General features: G+C 40.3%; 1 protein-coding gene across 5 annotated transcripts in view; it reads right to left on the reverse strand.

Annotated features, from left to right (window-relative positions):
- Positions 1-24,764, reverse strand: part of ddah1 (dimethylarginine dimethylaminohydrolase 1) — an 82,674-nt gene that overhangs the window by 22,283 nt on the left and 35,627 nt on the right. The gene's annotated exons all lie outside the window — the stretch shown is intronic.

The following is a 24,764-nucleotide window of genomic DNA, read 5'->3' on the forward strand; positions in this document are numbered from 1 at the left end:
ACTTCAGCATTTCCTAATATTATGATATGATCCAGGATCTAAATACTGGTTCACGAGATTGTTTGTAATGAAAAAAAACTCTTTTATCCCCAACAGATTATGGTGACATTACAGTGAGCCATGAAATGATGTCATTTTGTAAGAAGTGCGTTAAAACTTTTACAAGGCAGAAGTTGTGGAAAAATAGGTACGGTGAATGACCAGCACAAATTTAGCACAAATACTTCCTGCTGTCCTTCTGTTCTGGGTCATCTGTCTTTAATACGCTTAAAAGGAAGGGAATGTAAGGATGGCTGCCACCTGGTGATTATTAGCATATATAATGGAATACATCTCCCTCATGGAATATTACGGGAAATCCACACTTCACCTGTATGTCCCCTCTGCTGAACTCAAAACCTGGGGGAAAGAGCTGGTCTGTTTTTGGCTCAACCTTCAGCTAATCTCCTCTCTTGTCTGACCGCCCAGTGCGATTTTACTGTCCTGTTTTTTGGGGTTCCTGCGGGAGTAGTTTCCAAGGCCAGTCATGTTAGCAGGAGCATCAGTGTTTCCACAGGCCCTATCTCACTATGACCTCAGCCTGGCCACTATAATGCCTTTGCTTCTCTTCAACTGCAGAAGGCCAAAGCATGAGGTCATCCAGGTAGACTGCCATGTGCTTCCAGATAACACTGGGGAGGCCTGCAAATACACAGATTTACCTTCTCACCTGCGCATACATCGGCAGTGGTGCACAAAGGCATCCAAAGCAGGTGTACTGGAATCGCTAGCACCTAGCAGGACATTTGGACAACTAAGTGGCTTTATGGCCCAGTGATTCACAACCCGAATGGCAAACTTCCAATCCACTCACTTTCCAGAAGTAAAACTGTGGAATCCTCCGTGTTTCGTCTATATTGCATGTTCATCTCAGTTAACCAGGAGGAACACAGCGTTCTTCCAAGAAACTGGGGTTCACAAATTCATTAGTGGTTTCTTAAAAGCTCTGACAGCAAAATCGTGCAGTACATAAAGAGCTGTATAGGTAACAGTTAATCCCATTCATTTTTCTTTGTGCGTTGCCAAGCCACACTCTGCTTTCTATTTAATTAGGTTTGTAGATAGGTTATGTGAGAAATAAAAGGTTGAGTCAGGTCCCGAGGAACGATCCAGATGGGTGAGAGACATCTTGTGCTTTTGATGTTTATTCGGTTCATGTGTTATGCTGCCTTTGTGTGTCATGGCGTTGGAGTCTTGGCATGTCCTGGCAAAGTTTTTCCTTGTGCCATCACCAATTCATCACACATAATAAAACTTCAGTCAAATGAGTCAATTCAGACACTGATTGATATGGTTGGAAAAAACCCTGTTAGTGATGCCAGGTCTGCACACCAAAGCTGAAAAGAAGTGACTATTTATATATGTAAGCAGGCATACTTTTTACCTACTGGGCCTCACATACCAGCCAGTGTTTCCTTCTTATATAAGGCATCCCACTACCTCAGTACTCTGGCATTTCCTCTGGAATCACTGGAGATGATGTGACCTGACCCAAAGGGTCCCCAATCACCACATGAACCATAATGGCCCCCATGAAGTGAAAGCATCTGCCCTGTGGGCTGTGCTGTTCTGTGTGTGGCACATGTGGACATAGAAGCTCACATGACTGAATTACATTTCAGTACAAATGGAAAACAAGAATAAAAAGTGGTTTTGTAGAAAAATCTGACTTCAAAAATATAATGAATTAGTAACATGTCACCACAGATATATTCCTACCCAAAGATGGCAGGCTACAGACATGTTTTCCTTTAAATCAGTGGCGTAGGTACAAATGTTTTCTGTATTTGGAGACTTTGGCCAATCACAGATCTTCACAGTCAAGATTAGGGGAGTATTACCAAGTCAAGAAGGGAAACAACTCTATGTAGGAGCAGATTAAAAAGGGGACTGCCGTCTGGGACAATGGGGTTTGAATCGTGAGGTTCTCTGATGGGAGAAGCAGGCTTGCTTACAAGTCCAGAGTGACTTGGGAGATATGGCTTTCAGAATATCTGCAGGTGGAGAGCATCACAGAGCCCACACTACAGATTGGCCCCTGGCAACATAAAAAAATTGAACAGGTAAAACTGGGATGCTCTGGATTTTAGCCACTAGTTTGGGGCAAAATGCTTATACTTTTGACGAAATGCTTTTCATAACATTCAGATACAAAGAAAAGTGTAGTTAACACTCCAAACATGTTGTTGCAACTCATTTAAATCAATCAATCAATCAATCAATCAATCAATCAATCACTCACTCATATTCTACAAATAATAATAAATATTTCAGGTCCTTTGGATTCAGTCTTGCTTGGGTTAGAAGTACCATTCTCAAAAGAAGCACTACAGTGACAATAAACACATGCACCTGTTTGTGTGTGTTTGTGTGAACTAGGGCTGCCACGATTAGTCGACTAGTCACGATTACGTCGACTATCAAAATCGTCGACGACTGATTTAATAGTCGATGCGTCGTTTGAAGCTTTGTAAGATCACAAAAGACGCAGGAATAAGTAGCAGGATTTAAGAGTGTAATAACGGACTGAAACAGAAGATGGCAGCACTGCATGTACAAGGATGCCAGCTGCCGTTAAACCCCGAAGAAGAAGAAGTAGCTCCGTCCCAGAATTCATAGCGCAGCCCAGCTCTGTTGTCAACAATGGCGGCAGCTAGTTAGTTTTAATACTACTCTTATTATTCTTTCCGGGTCACAAAATAAACGTTTAACATATTTTCAGGCGAGAATGTAGCTGTGTAAACCTCAAATATCTGCTCAGTTTATCAAGACACCACATATTTTCAAAAGCGCTCCGACGTTTTCGGAGACGTCTGTTACCCACTAGCTCGATAGCTAGCCGGGGGCTAGGCTAACTAGAGCCGTGAGAACACCGGACTCCCGGCAAATCGTTTTCAAACCCACTGCCGTCACTTAGCTTAAAATGTTATTGTTTGGCTTTTTTTTAGTATTTTATTTGTTCCTGAGTAAATCGGTTTGGCTGAGATTAAAGTTATAGTTTTTACACAGCTGAATAAACGTCAAGCAGACAGCTGATTATCAGAAGTGTGAGATGCTGGAGAATTTACTCCGGTGTCCTGTTATATTTTAGATAGCAAGGAGTTTATTAAACTTCACCGAAACAATCTGCAAACTTCATTAAACTTTAATAAACTATCATCTTGTCTTTATTTTTAATTAGCACTTAACTTAAACACTTAAAGCTGTAAGCTAATGATAGTTATATAAGAGCAGATGCTGCTGGTGCAATAAGCTGTACGCTGTATGTCCAATGGATGATGATGTGATTAGTCGACTAATCGCAAAAATAATCGGTGACTAGTCGACTATCAAAATAATCGTTTGTGGCAGCCCTAGTGTGAACGTGCATTCATATCTTTGTGGGGACCAAAATCCCGGTCCCCACAATTTGAAGGCATTTTTGAGACTCAAAATGTGGATTTAGCATCAGGGTTACAATTAGGTTATGGTTAGGTTGAGGGTTAGACATTCATTTTTGATGGTTAGAGTTAGGGTAAGGGGCTAGAGGAAGCATTATGTCAGTTAGATGTCCCCACCAGATATGAAATACCTGACATGTGTGTGTTTGTGTGTGTATAGATTTTCTATGAGCTTTGGTATTTCAAAACACCTCTCTGTTGGCAGCGGCAGGAAGTTTTTCTTGGCTCATGTGCGGCCCGCTTTCACATCTCCATCTGTCTTCTGCTTATTGTTGATGGCCGGTTTTGAGGTTCCCTTCAGCCTGTTGTAACAAATTCATTTGCGTAATATATTTGTGTATATATCTGTGCATAACCAGGAGTATAAAATCCCTTTTTCTGCTCTCATAAAGACTGATAGGAGCAGCGAGGATTCTGTTTTGATATGGTAACCTGCAATTTATGTCTCGAGGCTTTATTTTTATACATCGCAGCTGTATTCTGAGACGTTAGAACTTAAAACACGTGTGGTACACATGATTACATTATACTAAGCGGTTTCTAAATCTTAAATCTCTGTGTCTGCTGTAGGTCTACTGGAACACAGCTAAATTATTCACCTTGTAATTTTGCTTGTGTTTCTTTAGATAGTGGCATGAGGTGTTTCTTTTTGAGATCTTTGAACCTGCTTCACTTTGTCACACAGGTTCTGATTAAGTGATTTCTGGATTCAACAGGTCTGCCAGTAATCAGACCTGAGTGTTTAGTGAAACTGAACCCAGCTTTCCAAAAAACATGGATAATCACAGTTAATTCATGATTTAACAAGAGGGGCAAATACTTTTTCACACAGGACCAGGATGTTCTGGATAACTTTTCTCCCTTAATCAATTAAATCATCATTTAAAAACTGCATTCTGTATTTACTTGGGTTATCCTTGTCTAATATTAAAATGTCTTTGATGACCTAAAACATGCAAGTGTGACAAAATATTAGGAAATCAGGAAGGGGGCAAACACTTTTCACACCACTGTTGTTCAGCGCTTAACTCAGTATGAAGCCCCGCCAAAAAAAGGTTTACTGCCACTGTACACACAGCAAAATCATAATTGATATCTGGTGTGCCATTTCTTGCCACGCTGGCTCTCCCTTTGAGACAGATGTCGATTCGGCTCTGTGACCAGCCGGTTGAAAGGCGTAACAATAATGCCGTCCCCATTCCTTTTCTGTACCTTTCACACAGACCGTCGAGGCAGAATAAAGGTGCAACAGTCCCGCCTTAAACGGGCTCTGTGAAAGGGGCTTCTGTCTCTCACATTCCCTCTATTCTCTTTAAGCCCTCGTGGCAGGGTCAAGAATGCTCCTACAGTGACTTCTCATGCAGAGTGGCCTATTATCTCTCACTGTGAGGGACATCCAATACCCGTCCTGCCTAGGTGCCAACTCGCTTTGCCAGTCCTCCTTCTCCTCTCCCTCCCGCAAACCATCCTGTGTTCCTTATTCTCTCCTCACCCCTTCCCCCTTCCTCCTACTCCCCGTTGCCCACCAGAGTGCTTGGCCAGGCGGCATGCTGTTAGCCAGCACCCTGCTTTGAATGAAAAAGGCCTTTTAAAATTCATTAGAGGCTGAAGGCTCCGAGGCCAGTCGGTCTGCCTGCCACATTCCTGCCGTTCCTGCACAGGACAGGGGAGACGGAGCAGAGAGAACAGCCCTTTATTTGAGGCTTTTTATGGACCAATTCTCCCTTCTCTCGCCCCTGGTACCCGTGGATATCGCATTCTGCTAAAAAGGACCATCAGTCTGATAGAGCGCAGTGCATTTGGAAAGGGAATTGAGTACATAACAATAGCATTCCTGAGGGTCATCCTAGCCTCCCTACACCAGGCAACAGAGTCCCACGCTCCAGTATAATAGGGATACAGCATTCCTGAGAGTCTAACACACAAGGAGGTGGAGTGACAGTCAACTGGTATTGTTTGTCAGTTTATAACGCACATAAAAAAGTTGGCATGTAGTGCCAGGTGGTTTGTGGTTTGGCTACAAACTATTATTTTTCTGATATCTTGGTTTGGATGAATTTGACATAGTTGAAGATTCCGTTAAAACAGTTAAAAATAACATAAATGGAAAAATATTTATCTTCATTCTTCTACCTCTGACTGCTTAGGAGAGGCATAACAAGCACAACACCAAACTATGCTAAACACTACACTGGCAATCTTCCAAACTGGCAAAATAATCAGCAAAAACACATACATACACTCAGTTTGTCTCTTGTGGTCAGACAATTTATGATCAATATCAAGCTGTTGTTGCTTGTCTGCGGTTAGTCAAAATCAAAAATGGTGAAGATTATGAAACATGGTGGAAAATGGGTAAAAGAATCCATAAAAAACATAAGTGTTCGATGTGGATCATTTTTCATTAAAGTCCAAAATACAACACTGGTGGAGGATATTCTTGTAGTTTAACTCTGTTTGGGTGACCACAATCTCAGAGAAGATATACAGAGACGATGAAAGTTATTACCCCTCCTACTGAATTTAGAGTTGTTGTCAGAAATTTCACAAATGCTGTTTTTAGAAGAGGAAATGTTTTTCATCAAACTGTTTCTAAATATACCAGTTTTCTTTAGAAAATAACAGAATTAATTAAAAAAAAAAAAAAATTACCAGGGTCAATATTATTAGCCCCCTGAAAAACCTTTTAATTGAACCCTAGCAGAAACCACTGCTATGCAATCATATGTTTTAACTTTGTAAAAAAAGTTAAAACTGAGGGTTATCTTCGAATTTCCAAAGGTTTGAGCTGCCACGTTAGAAAGCATTATGGCATAATCAAAATAAATCATAGGATGCGTTTCCTATCTCTCTATATATATATATATATATATATATATATATATATATATATATATATATATATATATATATATATATATATATATATATATATATATATATATATATATATATATATATATATATATATATATATATAAATAAATAAAATCACTGGGTGTCTTTCCTTTTGTTATATTTTTTTAAGAGTTCAAAATATGTTAATTACATAAATAAAATGTAATTTTCTCTGTAGCACTTCATGGATTTCACAAGCAATAGACCTTAGTGGTTCACACAAAGCATAAAGGTAAAAAAACAATATATACAGTGTTATCTTCATTTTAGATGTCAAAAAGTATTTGCGGCTCCCAGTGTTTTCTTTTGCGTGGAAATCGCGTCTTAATGGCTCTTTGGGTGTTAAAGGTTGCTGACCCCTGGTCTAGACTGTCATTTTGTTTTCCAACATGACATTGACTCAAAACATATATCACTCCTGGTGAAGAACTACCTCCAGAAACCCAAAGTGAATTGACTGACTTGCAAAGCCCTGACTTGAATCCCATTTTAAAATCTGAGAACTGAAGACCAAGGTCCATTCCAGTAGACCACCAAACCTAGAGAATGGCTTGGATTGCTTGCTGGAATTGTGACATAACTGACTGTTAGGTTTTGTTTGTTATTAAATAATTTTGTTTCTGTGTGCAAATTAAAATAATGTAAGCATCCAAAATATGTTGCAAAATCCTCGCTCCATTTAACAGCACTTGGGAAACACTTAAAAAGAATTACATTTTCATAGTTGGAGTTAATAATTCTGACCTCATCAATAGCTGGCATTTTATCAGGTAAACTAAAAACAGGTGCCAGCTGCAAAGTTATCGAGAGTGGACAGTACAGCTAAATCACTGAAAAGTTCCACAGAGCTTAGGGAATCTGCAGACTCAGATGATTACGATGTAACTTAATCCATCAATACAATAGGAGCAGCCTTAACATTTCTCTTGGAACCTGAAAGGATTCATAATAATAAACAACCAGTCTCTAATTCAAATAGCTCAATACAAAAAGTCAATAAAGAAAAATGAGGATTGCTTGCAGTGACATATGAACGCGCGTTTGAACAGGGAGCCTTATGCGTCACAGCTGAAAATTTGGCTGGACATCCGGGACGCAGATGACGATCGTGGCAGATAGCAAATGCCAAACACAGAGAGATGTTCAAAGACAACAGAGCACAAAATGGGACTAATGACTGCCTTTTAGTCCAAACGACTAGACAAAACTGACAAAAGGAGACATACAGAGCATCACAGATGGGTGCATACATGGGAAAATGTGCCCACTCTGATGCTGCAAAAGTGGTCAAATGGCACATTCTTAAAGGAAGCTAACGTTGAGGGCTAACAACAGCATGAAATGAAAAAAACTCATTTCTTGTGCAGCCACAAGAAAACAAATCCTCTGTGGCCTGTCTCTGCATTACCTAAACAAATCCTTGATGTATGTTGGAACATACCTGTGGTTAACCAAGCCATGACATCTTCTCTCTTTTTTTGCAACCCATTCTCCTTTAGCTTTAGGATTACATAAATGCTAAAAAAAAAGTAGGTCAACACAAAGGCTTGCACATTTAACAATAGCAGATCACGAGACCCTTGCCCTACATCCACCACAAGGTTCTGGCAGCCTGCCTTATTAAAAAAGCATCTGCAGCCAAACCTACTCCACTGTCAGATAGCTTTTACTTGGGTCTGCCAAAATGTCAGAGCTCTGAGGAAGAAAGCGACACACTGTAGTCGGGCATGGGCTGAGATTGGTGTAAAAAAGAAAAAGTAAATTGAAAAGGTGGGACCTTAAAGCTAGGCCAACATTACAAAAATCTCTTTCAAAGGGTCAAAACGCAGGGCAATGTGTGTGATTGTTAAACTTGGTGTCTTTAGCTTTTGAAAAGCATATGGTTTCTGTGAAAAATAATTACGCTTGAAGAGCAGAGAAAAGCAATCCTCATAAAATTACACATTATAGTTCAAAACAGCATAATATGGTATAAGGAACCTCTTGATCATAAACTGAGACTTTTCTGCAATTAGCTTTCTATTAATGCTTTAGTGACTGTACATGATACACTGATTATTTTTCAGATTAATAATAATAACTAATAATAAATAAGATGGACTTTTAACACAGTGTCTATTAAAAATAAATACATCCCTTGAATTACCTCTAGTCGACAGAAGATTTAAGGATCTTTTCACCAAGTGAACTGTAAAGCCAATGTGATTACAAAATCTCTTCCACATCCTCAAAGGTTTGTTCAGTGTAACTGATAAGCAGTATAACTAGAAATGACGGGAGATTAAGAAGTACATCCGTTGAATAAAGAATCCCTCTTAGATAACACTCTTAGCCTCTGAAATTATCTGTTATCATGGAACAGGGCCAAGCACATTTGTCTGCAGAAGAGCAAACACATCGATGGGATTAGAAGCCTGTCAAATGTGACGTTAATATGTTGCTCAGGTGAAGTAATACGCTAAAAGGAAATGTTGAGAAACTTCATCCACAAAAAAGGTTTGACTCAATTAGCGTTTTGTGTTGTGACACCTTGCTGGTCACAGTGCAATCTCACAGAGAGACTGAAGCAGAGCTGAGTACTGTAAAAATGAGCAGAAATAAGAGCCCGTTTGACAAGTCCAATGTCTGTCCCAGAGCAAATAAAGCACTCGCTCCAATCTGCTGTCTACCTCTCACTGTGATGGTTCCACAAATACAGGAGAGCTGCAGGCTATTGGAAAGCAGCAGTATGGACGTGGTTGGTTACAAACTTACGTGAGTCTTCACTCTGGGGTAAACCAGAGGGGGCCTTCAGTAAATACATCTTGACTTGGCAACACTCCTCCATGTTTATTGGGTTTGACCCCCACTGATTGGACCTCTACACCCAAACAAGGGAAAAAACCCAATAATCTTTCCCACCTCAGGGGCAAGTACACTTTACCCCTTCCCTAGCTAAAGTGGTCAGTATCTTATCAAAAAAAATAACAGCACTGAAAACTGAAGGACAAAAGCAGCTACCACAGAGAAGATCAATTACACATTAAAGTCTGAGTGCAGTGATGGCTGACTGGGCTCAGCAGCATGTTCCCCAGCTGAATGGCATACATGAATAAGATCATAAAACTGGCATCAATTAGAAAGAAAAATAAAAGCCAAAATGATAGTCAGTTTTTACGGAGTACAATTTGCATTTGCTGATGATCTTTTTATGCATAGTATAGTAATATTAACCTGAAGAGAGAAAAATAGATTATTCTATTGGATTTAGGTCAGGCAGGCATGGAGGCCGGTCAGTGGTATCAATTCTTTCATCCTCCAGGAACTGCTTACATACTATCGCCACATGAGGCCAGGGATTATCATGCACCAAGAGGAATCCAGGATCCACTGCACCAGCGTAGGGTCTGACAATGGGTCCAAGGATTTCATCCTGATACCTAATGGCAGTCAGGGTGCTGTGCCTAGCCTGTAGAAGTCTGTGCGTCCCTTAATGACAGACCACCAAACTGGTCAAACCGAATAATGTTAGTTATTCACAGCTTCTCCAGATCCTTTCATGTTTTTCACATGTGCTCAGGGTGAACCTGCTCTGTGGCGGTATTGTAATTATGGCATTGTAAGGGAAATGCCAATCGGACTCCATCATCCAGGGCTGTGAGCCCTCTATAGGATGTTTGGCTCTCAGTTCACTCCCTAATGAAGTCTGTTTCTGATTGTTTGGTCAGAGACATTCACACCAGTAGCCCTCCTGGAGGTCATTCTGTAGGGCTCTGGCACGGCTCATCCTGCCCCGGCTCTTGTACAAAGTAGAATATACTGATCCTGCTGATGGGTTAAGGGGCTTCTTTGGCTCTCTCCAGCTCTCATAGAGTAACGGGCTGGCTCCTGGAAGCTTCTCGATGCTCTTGAAACTGTGCTGGGACATCTGAGTCAGTGACATCTCAAAACACGTGCTCTGCTCCCTGAGACATGAGTTTGCATGAGTTTGATTTTTGTTCTGTGCTATGCAACATTTCATCACCTTTCTGCTCACACACTTAACTATACGCACTGTTACTGGTTTAAGTTCCTCTCTTATATTCCTTTTTATTTAAACACACAATCTTTTATTTGAATTTTGGAGTATATTTGTTGTCTCTGTGTGTCCAGTCTGTGATATTACAAACTCACTACAATCACAATATCATTGGAAATAATGTAAAGGTATCACGGAAGGATCAAGGAAGCAAAACTGTTTCATATCTATAACAGTGTGAATGATCATTATTTTATAGAGTTTAGCAGTTTAGGCTTGAGTTCTCAACAAAAACACACATTTTGCCAGTATTACCCAACCCAGTACAGGTGGGGTTCATGAAGGTTATAAAAACTATTTCCCTGTAGAAGATAAACCACAGACACAAGACCTTTTATTGGAAGGGAATTCTATCCTGACCAAAAGGGACGCCTCTTTGTACAATATCATTACGTTACCATTGTATTATATTGAGCAGGACAAATACATTACTATCTAAATTTCAAAAGGTTGCAAAATGCAGACAGAAAAACAGAGCAGTATGCTCCTACAACCACCTGGAAAGTATTGCGAGCTGCCTGAACTGACTGGAGTTTGTTAATAAACATTTAAATCAGACAATTATGAAGGACATTCAAAAACAATGAATTGACGTATTATGGTAATATGCGTCAGTAGTCATGTGAAATGGAGGTTTTGTGGAAGTACAGATGGATCAAAAGTTGAGTGGAAATTATAATGCCTGACAAATGTCACCAGAAATCATTTCCCATAACCTGCCAGGCTTTCCGAGCTCTGTGGTATAACCGCAGCTCATTACCCTTAGACAATCAAAACTTGGCATTTGTCTTACATGTACCAAAGATGATTCAGCTGAGATGATTTGAGTAGGAATCACCGTTGAGTTTGTTTTAGTTCCATGGGTTGAGGCTCATGGAAAGCCAAAGTAAAAATACCCAGAGCTCCCACATATTTAAGCTGTTTCAACATTTGCGAGGCCCGTGGTACGCTACAGAACGGAATGTCCGACCAAACAAACACACACACACACACACACACACACACACACACACACACACACACACTGAAGGTTTGTCTGAATTTATGTGGCCAATGACTTGACCCACCACTGCCTTTTCCAGAAGAGGAAAAATGCATATGGTGCTTTAGGAGTGCACGGCCGCGGACGAGTCAAGAAAAGATGCTTTGGGTGACTCATGTTTAGTTGAAGCTATTGCAAAGGCTTTCCCCTCGCTCTCTTTCCTCCCACACAGGGAGTCCTCTTAGTGTATGGTGCTGGCCGACTGGGAGAGAGGAAACCCGAGCTAAAAGGTCAGGAAAGCCACAGACGCGAGGAGGGAGGATAGAGGCAGTCAGAGAATTTGAAACTCGCTGGACATGAGAATCCTGAGTGACAAGAGTTGGTTCGTTAAAAATCCTTCCTCCACACATTTGCCGATACTGTTAATTTTTGTTCAGGCTATTAATGTTCAGAATATTTGCATGAAAATAAAGCCAAATTTAGCTGCAAACTTATATAACCACAATATTTGGCCACTGTCTGACGCATACTGTCTAGATTGTAAGAAAATCTGTTGATAGCTTTTCATTTCTGCATTCTTTGCATTGTTGAGGTGTTCCAGCGGTTGTTCCTCTTTGCTCCGTCCAGAATACTAAAAAGAGTCTGGAAACACAGTGCGTTCTGCAGAAAGAAAACACCATAAACACAGTTACACCCACTTTTTCCAAAGAATGCAATGGATGTGATCCGAAAGGGGAAAAAATTACAGTTTGCCAGGCAAACTATAGACAAACTGCCCATTATAAGGGATTTCCCAAAACAGCCAACAGCATGTGATGTATGGGAGGGGCTGGTATGGAAAACTAGGAAAAGGAGTATGTGTTTTAATCTTAAAAAGGAAAAAAAGACAATATGGGCCAAAAGGTTTCCCATAAATGTTAATGAAGGGCTTTCCCAGAATTTTTTTTTTTCCTTCTTTCAGCATGAAACAAGAGGTCAGGTGCTAATGTTAACCAGCAGGGCTGGATCCAGGAAACTGCCTTTCAAGTGTAATAGACCATGTGGAATTAAACATACTGCAGGGATTTAGCAGTTAGGTAGTTAACTTTGCATGCATGATGATGTGCTAAAAGAACAGGACAGGCCTCACCAATAGAGGCACACATGTCTGACGAAAATCAATGCGACCGACTCATTTTTATTTACAAAGCCTTTTGCACAAAGGTAAACTTCTTTCGATTCAATTTATACATTGAAAAAGCACCTAGAGTAAAGACTCTACAATAATAGACAGGACAAAAGACACACTGTGGAAGAGAATCAAAGATAAATAACTAATTTAATAAACAATGGTCTGTGAGAGAGGTGTTATGCTAGCGTATGACACCAAGATTGTTACTAAGTTTGTCTGTTGCCCATCAACAAACATGCTTTATGTAAGGTATGCTGCAGTGCATTTGCAGGTATGTGCAGGTATCTTAGATTGACAGAAATCAATCAAGAATGACTTTTTCTGTTGTCCATAACTGCTTAGCCAGTTACAATTCAGTTTTTGTCATAGTCAATATCGCCTTCAGGATTTATTCAAGCAAACACTATGCAAGTGCAGGCCCAATGTAGTGAAAGCAACTTCAGCTCATCTCTGCTGTCAACAGAAAAGCTCTACATATCAATTCTCTGAAACAGCTGAAGGCTAAAGCCAACAAATCATCTGTGTTTTGTGGATTCTGTTGCGTAGCCAGAAAATATATGCACAAATATGATCCTGCAGGCTATGAGTCTGCAAAGTTGCACCAGCCTGATGTTTTTTTTTTCCTTTTTTTTTTTCCAATTGGCATTGGAAAAAATGTGATGTCTTCATATCAATGTAGGAGTTATTGTACAGCAACTATGCCTAAAGAATAGCAAGGAAATCAAACTGTAACCAAATCAGAGGAAATGCATGGAATGGATACTGACAACCAACCAACGTGGTCAATCACAGGTTATTTCTCATTTAAATAAATAAAATACAAATGTGGTCTCAACTTTGAGCACAGTTTGATCATGTAAGTTTAATATAAGTGTATAACTTTTACTAAAATGATTGATTCTTGTGAACCGTGGACAGACGGACAGATTACAGACACAGTAAGCCAAAAAATGTCAGAAGCAGCGTTTCCTTTTGTTGTGATAACTTTCATATTGAGTTCACAATGAAGTAACAGAAATGAAATGTAGGATCTACTTCCCAGCTAAATGTCATCACAGTGGGAGACTACAGAGACAGCTATACTCATTAAATGTCGAGCACTTCTTTTTAACATTTAAAAACCCCACAAATCCACTTTCAGTCTACAAAGTAGTATAAGTAATGTAACCCGTGTAACAGTGTGTGGTCAGGACAGCTCAGTCTGTTCACCTGAGGTTTCCCAGTTCTGTAGAATCAGGAAACTGTGGAAAGTTAGCTAAAGTCAAATCCTTTTCTTTGTTATTCATTAACAGGTTTTGTGCCAGCTCAGTTTTTATGCACTGTACGTTTGATCTTTGACTCGTCTACTGCTCTCGACTGTGTTTTGATAACTTTGCACATTTGGAATCTGCTTCTAAATAGGACCACAATCAAAAAAGTGAAAGTTGGTGGTTGTTACATTTCAAAGGGTCTAACTTGTAATTTAAACAAAATAATTTTATGTTTCTATAGTGAATGTAATAAATTATGCACAAACTGTATCAAATTCAACAACTTACACTTAAGTGTGTATCCTTTTCAGCCCGTTTGGCCAGTGGCCTTTCTGTGTGGAGTTTGCATGTTCTCGTGTTTGGTGGATGGATGAACAACTACGCAACAACTATGTGAATTTTGTTATAAATCCACTTGATTGAAGGGGAAAAAAACACACATGACAAGTTTTATGTTAACCAGACTTATTAAAGAAGCTACATATTATAAAAATGAAGATTCTGAACCTTGAATCATGCAAAGCTAGACCGGTAGTCCAAGAATAAAAATGTCGAATCAGAAAACTGATTCTGTTTAAGATTGGCATTATAGAGGCTCTAGCTAATTAAAGATAATTAAGCTGATACTGTCCATCCATCCATTCGCTTCCGCTTGTCCTTTTCAGGGTCACGGGGGGCGCTGGAGCCTATCCCAGCTGTCATAGGGCGAGAGGCGGGGTACACCCTGGACAGGTCGCCAGTCTGTCGCAGGGCCAACACACAGAGACAGACAACCATTCACACTCACATTCATTCACACCTAGTGACAATTTGGATTTTCCAATTAACCTATCCCCACAAGCTGCATGTCTTTGGACGGTGGGAGGAAGCCGGAGTACCCGGAGGGAACCCACGCAAACACGGGGAGAACATGCAAACTCCACACAGAAAGACCCCGGCCTGATGGTGGAATTGAACTCAGGACCTTCTTGCTGTGCGGCAACAGTGCTAACCACCGTGCCACCGTGCTGCCCCCTAAGCTGATACTGGATAAACAAAATAAAACTGTCCCAGACTTTAGTTGTTGAGTTTAGAGGCCTTTATTCATTTGAAACTAAAAAAATAATCAAAGCAAATCATTTCGATGGAAACTGTCAGCTGACGTTGCACTTACTTTGTGATATTACTCACTTGCCTGCTACCCTGAGAGTGAGTCTGATGTCTAGCTGACCAGTAATCCTGTTATTTCTCCTCACAGACACCACAGTTATTTAGCTAGCTAGTTAGACCCGAGTCTTTGGCAGCCTCCTTCTGCTTTCCTGTCAGAGATAACAGCCTGCCAGCAGTCAGCCTGACTAGCTATGTCTTTGAAGCACCACATGTAACCCATCTGTGTGTGTGTGTGTGTGTGTGTGTGTGTGTGTGTGTGTGTGTGTGTGTGTGTGTGTGTGTGTGTGTGTGTGTGTGTGTCTGTGTCTAGGAGAGCCACAGCCACTCCCCACCTCACCTTAATACTGCTGAGGCATGGGCTCGAAAGGCCACAGAGATCAACTCTTGCCCCTGGGCCTCAGTGCAAAAACATCACCAGTGCTGCAATGCAATGAAGTGAGACTGACAGTAATGGAAACAGCATACTTTTCAGACACCGCAGGGAATAGCAAACATCTCCATGTCCTGGACAACAGGACATCTCATCCGTCACGATATAAACGGGCAGGTTTCACAATGATTACATTACATTACACATAATAAACAGTGAAGTCTGAGCATTTTTAAAAGATAACAAAAACATAATAAAAATAACAAACTCATTAGATTGTTTCAAAAGCAACCAGGATATTATGGCATGGTTTATTAGTGTTAGGTTATTACTACACAGTTTACTTGAGACGTACAGACATTCCTCACACTCATTTCCGAATTTTGTGTTGCATATTGATCACCGTGTGATTAAAGGGGATTCAAAATGTCTTAACTTCCCAAAGAGATGTGGAACAAATATATAAATTCTAATCATCTTTTTGCTAATATCACTTTCAGACAATAGACCATTCTGGATTTATTTTGTGTAAACTGCAAATGTGTCTTTTGTGACATCTGTCTGTGTAGTTCTTACTAATATCTGAGATTGCAGTTTCTCTGCCTATGATGGTAGAAAAATTGCCAAGTAAAAATTATTGGTCAGTGGGTGACATATGTTCAACTTTTGATGACATTAGCGTCAGCTGTGCCGACCAGACAGGCCCCCCCAACATGGGTTTAACCTTAGACAGCCACCACAAAGTCACCGATTGGTTTCTATACTTTTCTTGTGTAGCTTTCAGATTCTCTCTCTCTCTTTTTAAGCATGTCTAGATAAGCCCTAAAACATTCGGTTTAATTTATAAAATGCTGTATGTAATGAGACTTGAGACATATGACCATGAACTCACTAAGTCTGTAAATCAAATGAGAAGATGGTTAATTCTCTTATGGATTTTTCAATAATCACAATTCTTTTTGTGACCAGAGGATTTGCAGGTTTAAAGCACTTGCTTTACTTTTTACACCAGAAGGCTACTTCCATCTTTTAAAAACAGTTTACCTGTTTAATCACCCGTCCTGACAGGATATGTTCTGCAACACTTCTCTTGTGATTGATTAATAAGCGTCCCCTGGATTTACAGATCCAAGGGACGCTTCCATAACAATAACAGCTGACATAATCATGCAGCATAGGCAGCAAGTTTTTTGCTCAAGTGAATTTACAAGCAGAAATGCCAAATGTTCTCGTTGTCTTGGGTTTAAGCTTCTCAGAAGTTGTGATACATCGCTCTCTCCTATATAATAATATACTACTTTCTTTTTTCTTTTTTTTTGGAGGGGTTGGCATAGCAACACTTTAGATTTGATAGACTAAACAATGAACCGATCACTAAAGAACCCACGTCAGATTTAAAACTACAATGTAAATAAAACAGTGTTGGAAGTGAAGACCTGACATGTGCTACAGCTTGACTGCAGATTAGAGAAGCAGCTTAAAGGTAAAGAAGCGTGTCACTCTCTCCCCCTCCTTCACTCTCCGTTACAGAAGTCGATAGCTCTTCGAGCTCCCCTTCAATCTGATAACATATAGAGCTGCTCGGAAGCTCTTAAACTTCACCATATTTCACATTCTCGGGATTCTGAATGGTGTGACCTCATTGGGTGAGAAGAGCTGGTAGGAAAATAGCCTCGGGCAGATTCTTTGCTTCAACATGGAGACTTAAGCTAACAAAGAATGCATGACTATGTGCAAACTTGACTGAGGTATACTTGCGAGTGAAAACAACACACTTTCCTCCGAGAACGCGTCGTCACTTCTTTGAATACACCAGCTTGTAGGAAATATAATGTCAGTCGATACTTGTTTACATTTTTGTAAACTGGCACTGAGAGAAGCAGCAGCTACTTTCGGCAGCTACCTTATTCACAAGGTCTCGTCAGGAGGGGACGGTCCACATGTTTCACTTGTATTTTTACACCGACTGTTCCTTATGGTGCACCCCCAAAAAGAGATCTGTCTCTACTCTGAGGATTGAACCATGCGCCCTAACAAGCTGCACCTCAACCAGACCCATTTTGGTAGCGATCACCGATCATCTGTATATTCAACCATTCTTCTTGCTGTCAAGAGTTAATTAGGAAGGAATCCAAGCTGCAGTTTTGGACATCTGGCATGTGACATCAACAAGATGAATGGCGTATGGAAAATGCACTGCATTTAAATATTGTGTTTAGAGTCAAGACATTTTACACCGCAAGCTTCATTCACACAGCACTTTTTCTGTCACACTCAACAATGAGACACCGGGATCAGTTTTAGTGTTCAGTATCCTGCCCGTGGCTGCTTTGACATGAGGATTAAAAGAGACGGGATTGAACCCAGATGGAGGTGGTAGGAAGTACAAGTGCATGAATGAGAATAGGAAAGGAAGGAGGATGAGCAGGAGGCAGTGGTAGCTGAGCAGCTCTGATGGCAGGAAAGCAATTTTATGGAGCTCTGCTTTATGGAATCTTTCTGGAATACAGAGCAACCATTAGGTTTACTAATCAAGCCGAGTGTGCGTCCCCGTGCGTGTGTGTCTGTTTGTGTATGCACGTGGTGAGTGAGCTGCATTCCTCTCACTGAAGCAGGTAATTACTAGCTGGTGATAAAAAGAGGAGAAGGGGGCATTGTGGGATAGCTGTGGTGTGAGTCGCCATTTCTACCAGAGCTTATTGAATGGCTGGAGGTGGACATGATTAACTACACAGCTGGAAGCTCAGGTATGCACCGACACACATGCTGACACACATGTGCGCACACAAACCCACACAGGCACATGCTTCTTCCACACAGCGACATGTGTACAAAGTTATGTGAAAGTCGATGTGAAAATGCTTAGAAAATATCTAAGAAAGTATGTATACACAACACGTCACGTCATCTAAAGTGTGCAGCGTACACATACACAAGCAAAAACACAATTTGGAATATATATAGTCTTTTACGTAACATGAGCAGCCAGAGGGTCTGAACCACAGGTTCCTGTTAAATTCTCAGTTCTTTTGACCTTTGGGCTGAAGGAAGGACAACACTCGGTGTATAAATGCTCAATCAACAATCATTTTATTCCATACAACACTTTTGAGCGCGGGAGGGTGTCCGCCTGATCTCAAAGTGTCTGAGCGTTTCTCACATTCTTATACCCTCAGCCCCCCTCCAAAGTCATAAAACCTAAACATCCACATTCTTTCTCTCTCTCTCAGTGAGCCTAAGCTATGACCTTGGCTTCCTGTGCAGTATGTTCTGTTCTTTTCTAATCAGACAAATAAAGCCATGATTCTCTGAAAACAATATTTCTTATAACTCAGCAGTATCATAAAACAATATCATCCACTCACAATAAATCAGCAGTCTAATGTAATACAAATCAGTTTAATAAATGTAATAGTTATCACCTTTTTATAAGTCAGGAGAATAATGCAAACTAAAACTACATAATTTCCCAATCTTTAATTAGGGGTATAACGTAGCACAAGATAATAAAATAATCTCACACGCCATACAGGGAAGCAGAGAAAACAAATGCTGCAGGATGTCCTTTCAGCATAATTGATGCATTTCCCAGCCACAAATACCGACGTTAGCCTGGGATGCTGCAAAACAGATTCACAAAAACCCAACCTGTGATTTTACCTTATAAGGGATTGAATGTTTAGTGCTAGGTTGTGTCTATAGTGTATGTCTGGGTGAAAGTGTGCTCCGAGAGCTCGGTTTAAGTTCAGGTGAGAGCATTTCGCACAGCAGGTGAGTCTCTTATCATCTTGAGATGGCGCTGCTGGCTGCTTCAGGGGCGGTTTGGGAAAGCATTAAGAAGATGAACAAAAACAATTCCACGGTTACCACATGGTCTAACACTGTTCCACTGCTCCGGTCTATGCCAGCAACACACACAAACAGGACCGCCTGGTGGTAGGTCTGAAGTGGAACATTGTTGTAATTCTAGCAGTGTCAAACCCAAAGCCTCTTTTCGTCTGCAACTCTTGAAGATTCTGCACAATTACAGTTAATATAGACACAGCTGTCTGCTCCATCCCTGCTTGAGAAAACAGTTTCGCACTCCAAGCATCACAGGAAAAAAAGCTTCTCTGATCATTGTCACAAGCCACCATCGCTTCTGTTTTTTGCAGGGGAATTTTTTTTAAAAGGCTGCCCGGCTAAAATCAGGGGTTCAAACATGCTCAGAATAGTAATTAAATATCACACTCCTCTTTCTAAAAATATATTGTCCATGATTAAGTTTAAATGAAGTGCTGCTACCAATAAAGACATCTGTTAGCGTAGAGGTCTTGACACATACTTTCTCAGTTATAACCTTGCCAGTTCAATTTCTTGTATTCTGGCCTTGGCTGTTTGTCTTGTTGTCTTATCTATAGTCAATTACACAAAGACAGAGCAAACTGCCACAGATTAGCAGTAATTCAATGCTGACAAACTTTAGACAAGGTGACTTCACAAAAAAAAACAAAAAAAACATTGCAAAAAGAAAAAATCTGCATTTTCTTTTTAAGACTGGGACTACTAGAAAATTCAGATGTCATCACTCTTCCTTGCTGTTGCAGAGCAAAGCTAAAGTGAACCTATAGAATGTAGATCTAATTATGGTGGTTCAGACACAGCTGCAGAGCTGAAACTGAATACTGATTAAGCCACCCAAGTGCTTTAATAAACCCAACATATGAACGAGAAACCTAAAGTTCCTTCATTACCACAAACACGCAAGGTCAAAGCATGCACAGAGTACTGCGTTATGGGGCAAGGCTGACAGTTTGACTTTAAACTCACGTGCAGAAAAGACAAACAGCAATTCAGAGAAACAGTGCAAGCTCACACAGCTCCTATAATGACTCAATATACAGTCCAAGTGCCCTATCAACAGCTGCTGAGCTACATACGCAAGTATGCTGACTTCATGCCAATCATAAGAGTAATATCTCACTTTGGAGTCACCGGTCACAGCCAGACATGATGACAAATAGCTTGGTGAGTGCTGAACAAAGACTGTTCATTTAGGGTCCCCAGCTAAGTTTAGCCTCTGCTCAGGGCATGCGGCCATTGGACTAAAAGCACCTCCGTGCACGGTAGCACACATTTGACATACTTTTTCTACCCTCTCACCAGCAGTGACACCACACGTGACTCACAGTGTTTGATTTCAGATGGTTGGAGTGACAGAGGAGAGCGGTGCAACAGCTGACGCAAAGCTGATGCATAGCAGAGCCGCTTCATCAGGGGCGTTTCCGGGATTTTTTTTTTTAGCATAGTTAGCAATATTCAGTCCAAAATATTTAATAAGTATAGAAAACTGGTTTATAAGCCACAATTTCCAAGCTATGCAACCTTGCCTCCTATTGGAGATTTATCATGTGAAAAGTAGGAGTTACAAGTTCTAATTCTTTTTTTAATTAGCTTAAAGTTCACAGGTTGCATATTCAAATTTATTGAAAATAGTTAAAGTAAATGTGCTCATGTGAAATGACACTTTTTGAAATCATATACACGATATTATTGGGATATAATTATATATAGCTTTCATCCAGTAATGTTGGGAATTGTCAGATTAACGGGCGACACACACGCAGGCACGCGCACACACACTACCATCTGTTCCCCTTCTTGACACTCCCCTGAGCTTCATGCAATAAAAAGCACTTTACAGAAAATGTTTAAAGTGTTCATATGTATTAATAATATTTAACTCGTAGACTTTTTCACAACAACAAAATGTTGCTTTCTCCAAACTGAAATTTTTTGTCAAATAAATTTCCAGAATCTCCACACTTCAACTTCTTGGCTGACATGTTGCTACAGCTGTAAATTATGTTTCTGCACCACTGTAAGAGATCACTGCCAACACTTGTATCAACAATCATTGTTTAGGCTGTGAAGTATTTCAGTGGTAGCACTGAAAACAAGCCTCACTCCCATTCTCTGTCCTAACTGTATAGATACCAGATTTGCAGAAAATGACAGGAAATCTGAGGAAAAATGCAACAAACACGTGGACTCCGTCTAGAGGTCCCCGGACAGTGGGACCTTTCGACTGGAACACCTGTCTGTGCTGTTGTATTATCCTCTCCATCTTTAATTTATCATTCCTGTGCAGTTAAGCTCTGAGTTCAGATGGCTGAAATGATGAGTTCAGACCGTGGCTTATCCCTGTGACTAATCACGAGCCTGCTGGTTCAGTTCCACTTATTCCATCATTGTCTCCAAAGACACCAGAAACCCCTGCTGAGTGGCTTGAAGAATCCGCTAGACAGTTGCATAATACAGCAGATTACAATGTGAAACAGAATAACCACACTGCATAAAGTAAACTGACAATTTAACTGTTGGTAGACACAACATGCTTTTTTAAAATTGAATACACATTTAAGGTTTTAAATCTGAATTTGAGTGCTAACAGCAATTGATGACACAGTGAATTCAATGGAAAGTTTCTATGGTGAGATTGTGCAACCTGGAGGCTGTTCTCTATTCACAAAGAACCCTAAATGAACTTCTGCTCTGAGTTAATGGGCCACGCATGACCAGCTCAGTCCTTCTGGTATAAGCACTGGAAACGAAGACCAAATGTTCTCCTGCAAAGAGTTACTATAAGGGAAAAAGATCTGACATCTATTTGTACATCATAGCAAAACCTTTCCACATCCTCTAAACTTTGTTTTGATTTTTGCCCCAATCTATTTAGGAGCTTTCCCCAACGAAGCCATCAGCCCTAGTCTTGTTATCATTGAATGATGTCATGGGCCTAATCTGAGATGATTACGCAAATGGTGGAGCGAACTGTGTTTTAGCCAAAGGAAAATGTGGATTCCTATGACAAAGTATGGGAAGAGTGACAAGGAATTTGGCTTCACATTAATCTCTTCCTCTTGCTTTGGAAGCTTTGGATGGACACCAAATTGTTCCATTGTAAATGCTCAGCGTTGTTATTGTATTTCTCATAACAAAAGTAGATTCTTTCTAAAGGCATTGGCAAAGAAACAAAAAGAATGAGTCAGACACGATGGAAGGGGTTGCATGCAGAAAGTCATTCTGTGCCAGAACAATCAATGCAAGGCACTCGTGCTCTCTTATGTTCCATTAGTCATTGTCTGAATGGGAATGACAATTGAAGAGGAAGAACGTTGCCGTTTCATTAAAGCAGTTCCTCTTCCATTACACATAAACTTAGGTAAACAACAAGGGAAAAGTGAGCAATGAAATGTGGAATTATATGACAGTCATATAAGTCAGATTTTGCCATTAGGTGTAAAATCACATGTTTTACATTCCTTGTGTTTGGTACACTGCAGCTTGTAGCTGTTCCAGCATCTTGAGTCTTTACTCCTTACCCGTTCCATAAATTGCCAGTCTAGTGTGCGTTAATCCTAACTAATTCTTAATTATTGAAGAGCCACTTGTGGGCCACAGTTGAAGATGAAGTGTAATCAGTATGTGACATTATTAAATCACCAGAATAATCATACCTCAGTGTCTGCTTTACCTCTTTGGCTCTGAGATAGAAAGTTAAGCAGCTCTTAGTCCAGCTTCAGCTCTATCATGCAAACATGAAGGTAAATTTTCTTAGAAATGTCCGGATGGTCCCTCTAACAAGGCCGTAACGCTAAACTGTTTCTGGTACAGTTAAGTCTCAGAGTCCAAGGTTAAACTTGTGAGACCAACATTTAACAAGAGTTTGAGGTGAGATTGTGTGGATGTGCATGTGTCTTAAAAGGATGGACTAAAACTCTTTAAAAATGAATGATCACTATTTAGTGTAACTTGTGCCACCTTTGACGAGGTATTCCAAGATCACATAGCTTTGTTTTCAGGGATTGCACGATGAAAATGATCAAGGAAACAGTAGGTGTACCCACCATTCATTCCTAATCTATGAGTGTGTACGAGGAGGCCATAGATACAACACTGAGTCATGATCCATTCTAGCACCAGAACCTTACATGGTCAATCTGTCTCTTTATGCATCTCGCAGGAATGCCGGCTTGTGCAGAGCAGGTGAAGGCCAAGAGCTCTGTAACATTCTTGAAGAGACCTTGATGCCACACTGCCATGACAAATCATTCCTACAGGCCTCAGGCATGACTTTTAAAGCATGAGGTAACTGTAGAAATCGGGTTATGGGCGTGGGATCTAAGGGCTTATATATGGTTCAAGCACAGATGATTTAACATAAGCCTATTTGATCTGTGAGGCAAAGACAATACTTTCATTTATTTGAAAGCATACTCAGCGCTCCTCCTAAATGTCTGACACAACTCTGAGCTTCGAATTTACATAAATTTTAAAGTCAAACTGAAATTTATATGCATGCACATTTTGAGCGCTTCTATGGCAGCACTTAGTAGATGAGCTGTGAACTTCTCCAGTGCACACTGACTGGAGCAAGTCATAGTCATTACGACCTGTGAAGATGTTTTTTTTTTCCCCTCTACAGTAAAAGGGGATTTTACCACTGATTCATGTGTATTCATTTATTCTTTTCATTCAGTCAGTGGCAGCTCTGGCATACTCACGGCTCTGTGGGTGGCCCACTGAGGGGTCTAGCTAGCATCACCGGCTTCTCTCTTTTGGAACAGCAGCTGTTGATACCAAAAGTCTGTCAAAACTCACAAATCATCAGGTAACAGCCTATGGCAGGGGTGTCCAAATCCAGGCCTCGAGGACATCATTTGATTCAGGTGTGTTGACCCAGGGTGATATCTAAAACCTGCAGGCTGTTGAGGCCTGGAGTTGGTCACCCCTAGCTTATGGGGTTCTCTTAAGTAAAAACACCTTTTTCCTATTAAAAACAAATCTGTTACAGATACTCATTTCTTATATGAATTTCGCTACACATTGACTTTGAAAACTGTGTAACTGTCAAAGACAGAAGTCTCATAATTTAGCAAAGTTACACATAATCTTTTTGGATTTAGTTATACTAAATAAAATCTGTGCTACAATGTAGCTTGCCATCACCAGTGTGTGAATGTGTGTGTGAATGGGTGAATGACTGGATATGTAAAGCGCTTTGGGGTCCTTAGGGACTAGTAAAGCGCTATACAAATACAGGCCATTTACCATTTACCAATAAGACTGCTATTAGTTTGCATTTGAATGGGCTCCAATTGGCATTTAAATACAGCCTGTTTGTGATAATATGGCAATTAACTGTGAAAATGGTTGCCAGATTGTTACCATACACAGATATTAATATTCAATACTTACATTCAGAGTTCAGCGAGTGTCTCAAAGATTTCAAACAGAAATCTCTCTGAAAATACTGATATAATTACTCCAAGACAGCAATTTAATTGTAAAATAGGACAAACAGTGCTTGGCACCTTTGCTTTTACACAAGAATACAACCAGAACACAAGATGAGCTCATTAGTGC

Source organism: Maylandia zebra, linkage group LG17 (assembly GCF_041146795.1).
Source record: "Maylandia zebra isolate NMK-2024a linkage group LG17, Mzebra_GT3a, whole genome shotgun sequence".
NCBI lineage: Eukaryota > Metazoa > Chordata > Actinopteri > Cichliformes > Cichlidae > Maylandia > Maylandia zebra.